The sequence below is a fragment of the Musa acuminata genome, chromosome BXJ2-11, assembly GCF_036884655.1.
Source record: "Musa acuminata AAA Group cultivar baxijiao chromosome BXJ2-11, Cavendish_Baxijiao_AAA, whole genome shotgun sequence".
NCBI lineage: Eukaryota > Viridiplantae > Streptophyta > Magnoliopsida > Zingiberales > Musaceae > Musa > Musa acuminata.
Genome location: NC_088348.1, coordinates 24,935,337 through 24,946,150, shown reverse-complemented (window position 1 = coordinate 24,946,150; position 10,814 = coordinate 24,935,337).

Here is a 10,814-nt window from a genome sequence, read left to right as displayed (position 1 = left end):
GTAAATACTTAGGTTTTCTTGTGGTGCATCTGACTTCAAAACCCAGGCCCTTATTTATAGTTCCAATACGAGACAACAAGTTTGATTTTCTCGATGTGGGACTATGGGAGTTGCCAAACTAACAAATCTCCACCTTGGCATGTCCCAACAAAACTTGCTCCACTTTCTTCATAACAGCCCAAACAAGCAATCACCAACAATGAACACTAATTAAGTCCAAGCACTGCTTGAACTTGTAAACCGGAAGAGGCTTCGTAAACATATCAACTGGATTGTCCTTTGTATGAATTTTCTGAACAAGGACTTTTCCCTCTATATCCCGAATAAAATGAAACTTCACATCAATGTGTTTCGTCCTCTCATGATACATCTGGTCTTTAGTCAAATGAATAGCACTTTGACTATCACAGTAAATTGTAGTAACACCTTGGTATAGACATAATTCGCTGAACAAACCTCTTAACCATAAAACTTCTTTGATCGCTTCTGTCACTGCCATATATTCTGCCTCTGTAGTAGATAAAGCCACGACAGGTTGTAAGGAAGCTTTCCAACTAACTGCACAACCGCCAACGCAAAATACATAGCCTGTCAAAGATCTTCGTTTATCAAGATCCACAACATAATCAGAGTCGACGTAACCAACCAAAGTGTCACGATTTTTCTCAAATTCTAAATAAGCATCTGAAGTCCCTTGCAAGTATCTGAGAATCCACTTCACAGCCTGCCAATATGTTTTACCTAGGCGAGACATATATCTACTAACCACACTGACTGCTTGTGAAATATTTGGACGAGTACAAACCATTGCATACATAATATTGCCGATGGCACTAGAATATGGAACTTTCACCATATATTCTTCCTCTTTAACTCACTGTGGTGACTAGGCAGCAGATAGCCGAAAATGGCTAACAAGAGGAGTACTAACTGGCTTAGCATTTTTCATGCCAAACCTTTCCAAGACTTTCCTGAGGTAATTTTTCTGAGTCTGAAATAATTTTCCAACTCCTCGATCTTTTTTAATCTCCATGCCAAGAATTTTCTTAACTGCTCCGAAATCTTTCATTTCAAATTCACTACTCAGTTGTATTTTCAAAGTGTGAATTTCTGACAAATTCTTAGCTGCATTAAGCATGTCATTAACATAAAGCAACAAATACACAAAAGAGCCATCAGTTAACTTCCGGAAGTAAACACAACTATCATACATGCTCGTCGTGTAACCATGACCCAACATAAAAGAATCAAACCTCTTATACCACTGTCTTGGAGACTGCTTCAATCCATACAAGGATTTCTTTAACAAGCAAACATAGTCTTCCTTACCATCAATTTCAAATCCATGAAGTTGCTCCATATAAATTTGTTCTTCAAGTTCACCATGTAAGAAAGCTGTCTTGACATCAAGTTGCTCCAATTCCAAATCATATATGGCAACTAAAGCAAGCAAAACACGAATAGAGCTATGTTTAACAACAGGTGAGAATACGTCATTAAAATCAACACCATGTACCTGACTATAGCCCTTTGTAACCAATCGTGCTTTATACCTTGCATCTTCAACCCCTGGAATACCTTCCTTCCTTTTGAAAACCCATTTGCACCCAACAATTTTCTTACCAGAAGGCGGCTTCACAAGATCTCAAGTTTTATTCCGATAGAGAGACTCAATTGTTGAGAAATCTTGGGGGCGACATCACATGCACAGCGGAAGAACAAGAAAAACAAAATCCCCGATTCCCAAAGAGATGTTCGTCGTCGTACGAAGATTGGTGCACAAAATCCACGAAACTTAAAACTGCGTATAGAGTAGGTTGTGTTACCTAGGGAGATCGTATATCCCTGTTTCCTTGCATATCCTTAAGAGAGGGTGAAGGAGGTCAAGCGTCCTCCTCTCTAGCGGTGATCCACACAGCAGGGTTGCGACGACGCTCCTCAAGACTCCAGGCCTGCTCTGAGGTGGAGAGGAAGAGGAGAATAGGAAAGGCAAGCAAAGGCTCTAGCATATGAGGCTCTGAATCCCTCCTATTTATAGAGGTCCCATGTCAAACCCTAATGGGTCCTCCCCTAGTGGGTATTGGATCTGCATCCAATAAGATAAGGGCTCCGTCGGATATCTCATATCCGAACCTCTACTCATCGCAATGCCTACCATATGTGTGTGACCCTCTAGGCCCAATATCGAGCTAGCCGTGAGTCATACCTGTCAGAACTCCTTCTAACTCAGTGAATTATTATCTCTGTAATAATTCACTTGACTCATTGACTACGGAAGTACTAGGCCACTACGCCGTAGTCCCTAGACGATACAGGGGAATCCAATCCATTGGACCTGTCTGTCCTCAGTTACCGTGTACCTATAATTCCTCATCCATCTAATATCCCAAAGACCGTATATCGAGCATGGTGTTGTCAGACCCATACGGTTTCTACTCGAGTCTCGCTCTAATCGGATTCTCCCGGAGAACTCTTTCTCTCTCAACCCGAATGACCCAGGCCAGGGATTTGTCTGAGCAAGAACACATGGGATATTCCTCTCATGATGCCGAGAGTGGATGATCCTCTATCGACACTCAATAGCCCTCGTAAGGTCGACTACCACTCTCAATGACCAGCTGTACTAGATCTGGGACAGCCAAACCTATAAGTCTGGTATCAAAGAGTGGAGCACTCATACAGGACATCCTTGGTGTCTCAAGTCTAAGGACCAGATACACCACTAGGACCACGGAATCGTTGTCTGACAATAAGGCATCATCAACCATCCAACATTCCGTAAGCGGATCAATCAGTGAACTCATTCTCTAATGAGCACCTGTACTGTATCCCTAATGTCCCTACACGAGCAGCTATGAGACCAGCTGCATCCATCATATGGACGGGTATACAGCACACCAGTCTATTCGGTTATCACGATGTCCCTCTTGAGTAACCTATGACCGGGATTATTTAGGATATGTGTTTAAAGGTGAATCGATCTCATTATCGTGATCTCATCACGATCCGATTCCCATTGCACAAATCCAAGGACATCACAATATATGTATTCATTTATGCAATAGTTATAAAGTGATATACGCCAAAATATAATAAGCAAAAAGATTCTGTATCAAGTCACACGTGCCATCACTCACGTGATTGGCTTGCTGGGCACCTATGACTAGCAATCTCCCACTTGACCTAAAGCCAATCACCTATGTGTCTGATCCCCATCAGACCCCTGTGACGCTCAAAGACAAAATGAGACAACGGCTTTATCAGTGGATCTGCAATGTTATCTTCGGATGGAACTCTTTCCACTGCTACATCTCCTCGGGTTACGATCTCTCTGATAAGTTGGAACCTCCTCAGAACACTTCTGATGAGACCCGGGTTCCCTTATTTGAGTAATCGCCCCGTTGTTGTCGCAATATAAGGAGATCGGCTCCTCGCTACCCGGCACGACTCCCAAATCTGTGTTGAACTTCTTCATCCAGACTCCCTCCTTTGCTGCATCTGATGCAACAATATACTCCGCCTCTGTGGTCGAGTCAGTAGAGTATCTTGCTTGGAACTCTTCCAGCATACTGCTTCTCCATTCAAGGTGTACACATACCCTGAATTCGACTTGCTATCATTGACATCAGACTGAAAACTTGAGTCAGTGTAGCCTTCAACCTTAAGGCTATTACCTCCATATACTAGTAAAAGATTCTTAGTCCTTTTGAAGTACATAAGGATACACTTTACTGCTTTCCAGTGCTCCAAGCCTAGATCCGCCTGATACCTGCTCGTGACACTCAGAGCATGCGCTATATCAGGCCAAGTACATAGCATGGCATACATGATAGACCCTATTGCTGAGGCATAAGGTATCATATCCATGTTCGCCCTTTCTTCAAATTTTCAATGCCAAACATTTTGACAATGGTTTCTATGTACCTGGACTGGGACAAGCCAAGCATCCTCTTAGATCTATCTCTATAGATTCTAATCCCCAAGATATAAGATGCTTCCACTAAGTCCTTCATGGAGAAGTGTCTAGATAACCAAGCCTTTACCGTGGATAGCATTCCTACGTCATTCCCAATGATCAGGATGCCATCCACATATAACACCAAAAAAGGTGATAGCGCTCCCACTTACCTTCCTGTACACACAAGGCTCATCTTCGTTCTTAACGAAGTCATAAGATCTGATTGCCTCATCAAATCTTATGGTCCAACTTCGGGAAGCTTGCTTTAGTCCATAAATGGATCTAAGTAACCTACACACCTTATCTGGGCAGTTCTTGCACACGAATCCCTCAGGTTGCATCATATACACCTCCTCCTCGAGGTTCCCGTTGAGGAATGTGGTTTTCACATCCATCTGCCAGATCTCATAATCATAGTGTGCTGCAATAGCCAATAGAATTCTGATGGATTTTAGCATTGCTACGGGTGAGAAGGTTTCGTCGTAGTCAACACCTTGCCTTTGACGATACCCCTTAGCCACTAGCCTTGCTTTATAGGTCTCTACCTTTCCATCTACTCCGATCTTTTTCTTAAAGATCCACTTGCAACCAATGGGTACAATACCTTCGGGCGCATCAACTAGGTTCCAAACCTTATTGGAGTACATAGAATCCATCTCAGAATTCATGGCTTCTTGCCACTTCCCAGAGTCTATACTCATAATAGCCTCCTCGTAGGTCTGAGGATCAATATCCTCTACATCCTCTCCTCTAATATGTCCCACATATCTCTCAGGAGGATGGGATACTCTATCAGACCTGCGTAAAGTTGAAACTTGTGTATTAGGTACCTGAACAGACTCGGGCTGTAGAGTGGTGCTTGAGCTTGGTTCTCCAACCTCGCTCAATTCTATCATTCTCCCACTGTCTCCGCCAAGAATGTGTTCCTTCTCAAGGAACACTGCCCTCTTAGCTACAAAGACCTTTTGGTCCTCGAGATAATAGAAATAATACCCATAAGTTTCCTTGGGGTATCCCACAAATTTGCATCGCTCTGTCCTTGATTCTAACTTATCGAGGTTGTGTCTTTTAACGTGGGCAGGGTAGCCCCAAATCTTAACAACCTTAAGATCAGGCTTCTTCCCTTTCCATATCTCATATGGTGTAGACACTACCGACTTAGTTGGAACTCTGTTCAAAAGGTAAGCTGCGGTTTCTAGGGCATATCCCCAAAATGAGATGGGTAGGTCAGCGAAACTCATCATGGGCCGTACCATATCTAATAATGTACGATTTCTCCTTTCAGAGACACCATTGAGCTGAGGTGTATAAGGAGGTGTCCATTTGGATAATATCCCATGGTCCTTGAGGAACTGAGTAAACTCTGTACTTAAGTACTCATCTCCTCGATCTGATCGAAGAGTTTTGATACTCTTTCCAGTCTGGTTCTCCACCTCATTCTTATACTCTCTGAATTTCTCAAAGGCCTCGGACTTGTACTTCATTAAGTACACATATCCATACCTTGAGAAATCATTAGTAAATGTAATGAAGTAGGAGTAACCTCCAATGGCATGAGTTGACATGGGTCCACATACATCACTATGTATGAGTTCCAACAACTCAATGGCTCTCTCTCCAGTTCCACTAAATGGAGAGTTGGTCAGTTTTCCACGAAGGCAAGACTCGCAAGTTGCATATGACACATAGTCGAATGGATCTAGATATCCATCATTTAACAACTTTTGAATCATTCCCTCATGGGTATGACCTAGCCTACAATGCCATAGGGATGCACTGTTCACCTCATCTCGTTTCCTCTTAGACACTTACATTCATGATATGTGGAGTGGTGTCTTGCATAAACAAACCTTTATGCAATATTCCTCTCGTCAATCTCCCCTCGGCTTTGCTAGAATTTACAATAAATTGTAGATGTAATAAGTAATACTAGTATCCAATACCAATGCACTATCACAAAAATCTGTCAATTGGAGATTGATCATGAATGTACCTGAAGCTTCTCCAAGCTTCTATTTCGCCCTTTCTGCAAGGTACTCTTTGCAGTTCCTCTTCCAGTGCCCATCTTTACCATAGTGGAAGCATTGGCCTTTGTCCTTTACTGGGTCTTTCTTAGCAACCTTTGCTTTACCTAGTTTGCCCTTGCCCTTTCCCTTCTTAAGGGACCTTTCTGCTTTCCTTTTCTTTTTGGTCTCACCAGTGTAGAGAACTGGCTTCTCATTCTTAATAGTACTATCTGCCTCCCTCAACATATTGAGGAGCTCTGGGAGAGTCACCTCAAGCTTGTTCATATTAAAATTCATTATGAACTGTGAAAAGAATCTGGTAGGGACTGAAGCACAATGTCCACACACAAGTTATCCTCTAGGACCATTCCTAGACCTGTGAGTTTCTCTATCCACTCAATCATCTTTAGGACATGGTTCTGAACCGGTGTCCCCTCAGTCATCCTAACACGGAAGAGGCTCTTAGATATCTCATATCGCTGAGTCCTTCCCTGTTCCTCAAACAATTTGCGGACAAGTAGGAGAATAGATCTGGCATCCATCTTTTCATGTTGTTTCTGTAACTCAGGAGTCATAGAGCCCAACATATAGCACTGAGCAAGAGTGGAGTCATCAATGTACTTCACGTAGCGAGCGATCTCATCCTCGCTTGCCTCTTCTTCGGGCGTAGGCATCACTGTATCAAGGACGTACATGATTTTCTCCGTTGTGAGAACAATTCTCAAGTTACGGAGCCAATCCGTATAATTTGGACCAGTAAGGCGGTTGACATCAAGTATGTCACGTAAGGGATTTGAAAGCGACATTTTCTGAAAATAAAGATGCAGTAGAAATGAATAACATGCAGATTTTACAAGAAATAAACTATCAAGATATGGACTTCTATCTTAATATGCTCCTACTATTTTACTAACGAGTCACGCGATACCCTCAGCACGTGAAACGGAAGTCTCCGGCAGACTTCTAGTGGGGATCAGGATCCAATCAGCGTCTTAGTGTAACCTCGAGGGACTCGACCAATCACACTAAGCCTAAAAGGTATGCAACTCTTGCCGATCACAACTCCTTGTGATTCCCGTCCTGTTCGGCCTCCGAATCACCATGGCCTCGAGGGACTCGACCAACCATGATGCTCGGTTAAGTCAACACCTTCGTTACAAGATGAGTCTGATTTGATGATATACCCTCGAGGGACTCGACCAAGTATACCATGCCCTCAGGTCACCGGTGACATCTCTATGTCGTAAGCAAGATAACGAATCGCGATATAAGTGAGTCTCGAGGGACTCGACCAACTCAACCTACACCGGGAATCGGTTCCTACTTATAACGATGGAAGGCCACGTGGGTCAATCTAACTGCCTTACGTTTACCGACTTAATATTATCGAGAGATGTTTCTATGATTTGATCTCCTAATATGACATGTCACACATATACATATTTAATATATATCTACATCGCATGCAAATATATATACATATCTAGTATGTGTATAAGCAATCACACCAGATGATCATGGACCACAACCTAATGTGATTAGGCCCGAGCCAGTAGGCCTAATCACTCACATCAAGATCTATATATGCAACGGTGCATCTCCATGCCCTGTGATCGTCTATCTCGTCCTCGTCGGTTCCGTCGACATCTTGATGCATCTTCATGCATCGTGATCGTCCGTCTCGTGGGTCCCGCTATCGCATCCACGCTCCCGCTGCGCCTCCTCGTGCTTTATACCTTGCATCTTCAACCCCTGGAATACCTTCCTTCCTTTTGAACACCCATTTGCATCCAACAATTTTCTTACCAGAAGGCGGCTTCACAAGATCTCAAGTTCTATTCCGATGGAGAGACTCAATTGTTGGGAAATCTTGGGGGCGACATCACATGCGCAGCGGAAGAACAAGAAAAACAAAATCCCCGATTCCCAAAGAGATGTTCGTCGTCGTACGAAGATTGGTGCACAAAATCCACGAAACTTAAAACTGCGTATAGAGTAGGTTGTGTTACCTAGGGAGATCGTATATCCCTGTTTCCTTGTAGATCCTTAGGAGAGGGTGAAGGAGGTCAAGCGTCCTCCTTTCTAGCGGTGATCCACACAACAGGGTTGCGATGAAGCTCCTCAAGACTCGAGGCCTGCTCTAAGGTGGAGAGGAAGAGGAGAATAGGAAAGGCAAGCAAAGGCTCTAGCCTATGAGGCTCTGAATCCCTCCTATTTATAGAGGTCCCCTGTCAAACCCTAATGGGTCCTCCCCTAGTGGGTATTGGATTTGCATCCAATAAGATAAGGGCTCCGTCGGATATCTCATATCCGAACCTCTACTCATCGCAATGCCTACCATATGTGTGTGACCCTCTAGGCCCAATATCGAGCTGGTCGTGAGTCATACCTGTTAGAACTCCTTCTAACTCAGTGAATTATTATCTCTGTAATAATTCACTTGACTCATTGACTACGGAAGTACTAGGCCACTACGCCGTAGTCCCCAGACGATACAGGGGAATCCAATCCATTGGACCTGTCTGTCCTCAGTTACCGTGTACCTATAATCCCTCATCCATCTAATATCCCAGAGACCGTATATCGAGCATGGTGTTATCAGACCCATACGGTTTCTACTCAAGTCTCGCTCTAATCGGATTCTCCCGGAGAACTCTTTCTCTCTCAACCCGAATGACCTAGGCTAGGGATTTGTCTGAGCAAGAACACATGGGATATTCCTCTCATGATGCTGAGAGTGGATGATCCTCTATCGACACTCAATAGCCCTCGTAAGGTCGACTACCACTCCCAATGACCAACTGTACTAGATCTGGGACAACCAAACCTATAAGTCTGGTATCAAAGAGTGGAGCACTCATACAGGACACCCTTGGTGTCTTAAGTCTAAGGACCAGATACACCACTAGGAGCACGGAATCGTTGTCTGACAATAAGGCATCATCAACCATCCAGCATTCCGTAAGCGGATCAATCAGTGAACTCATTCTCTAATGAGCACCTGTATTGTATCCCTAGTGTCCCTACACGAGCAGCTATGAGACCAGCTGCATCCATCATATGGACGGGTATACAGCACACTAGTCTATCCGGTTATCACGATGTCCCTCTCGAGTAACCTATGACCGGGATTATTTAGGATATGTGTTTAAAGGTGAATCGATCTCATTATCGTGATCTTATCACGATTCGATTCCCATTGCACAAATCCAAGGACATCACAATATATGTATGCATTTATGCAATAGTTATAAAGTGATATACGCCAAAATATAATAAGCAAAAAGATTCGGTATCAAGTCACACGTGCCATCACTCACATGTTTGGCTTGCTGGGCACCTATGACTAGCATCAATTTCTTCATTCATTGCAATCAACCACTTAGCGGAATTATCACAAGAAACTACATCTGAGTAGGAAGTAGGCTCACCAACTTCACTTGTCTCTTCTGCAACAGACAAAGCATATGCAACCAAATTTACGTATTTTTGTGGTGGTCGAATATCTCTCCGTGGTATATCCTTGGCTATGGAATATTGCTCTTTCTCTGGATCATCTGCGTCAGTAGACTCGGGACCCCCTACTGGCATTCTTTGAGTAGAAGAGTTCGACTTAAAAGAATCTGAACTACCAATCTCAAGCTCCACTTGCTTTTGCGCACTATCATTTGTACAACTAGTAGAATCCTCTTTAGAAGATAACATGATTACAAATTTTAGGGATTTGGGATCAGAACACCATAATCTGTATCCTTTCACCCCAGAAGCATACCCAAGGAAAATGCACTTTTTAGCCCGAGGCTCTAATTTTCCTTCATTTACATGCATGTATGTTGGACACCCAAAAATTTTAAAATCAGAGTAATCAGCAGGAGTACCTGACCAAACTTCCTCCGGAGTTTTAAAGTTAAGTGCTGCAGAAGGAGCACGGTTGACAACGTAACAAGCCATATTAATCGCCTCTGCCCAAAAGTCCTTTGTCAACCCTGCATTTGAGATCATACACCTCGCTCTCTCTAAGAGTGTTCTGTTTATACGTTCGGCCACACCATTTTGCTGAGGCGTCATCCTAACAGTGCAATGCCGAACGATTCCTTCATTTTTACAAAATTCTTCAAAGTCACATTCACAAAATTTTATGCCATTATCTGTTCGAAGCCACTTAATCTGTTTACCTGTTTGCTTCTCAATCAAAGCCTTCCATTGTTTAAAGGTTAGAAAAACATCATTTTTATGCTTCAGAAAATAAACTCAAACTTTCTTGGAATAATCATCAATGAAAGTCAACATATACCTGGCACCACCCTTAGATTGAACATGAGCTGAACCTCAAAGGTCTGAATGAATATAGTCAAGAGTACCTTTCGTTTTGTGAACTACCGGAGAATTGAAGCTGACTCTTTTCTGCTTTCCAAAAATGCAGTGTTCATAAAAATCCAGTGGCCCAGTACTCTGTCCGCAAAGTAGACCTCTTTTGCTCAATATGCTCAAACCTTTTTCGCTCATATGACCCAAACACATATGCCATAATTTGGTGATGTCAAAATCAGACAATGATGATGACGAAACTGCAACCGAACCTATGACAGTAGTTCCCTACAGAATATACAAGCTACCAGACCTACAAGCTTTCATAACAACAAGAGCACTTCTAGAAACTTTCATAACTCCACATTCAGCTGTGTATTTACACCCAAGGGCCTCTAAGGTGCCTAAAGAGATGAGATTCTTTTTTAAATCAGGAACATGTCTAACATTAGTGAGCGTCCTCACAATACCATCATGCATTTTAATTCGGATTGTGTCTCTACCAAAAACATCACATGCGGCATTATTGCCCATCAAAACAA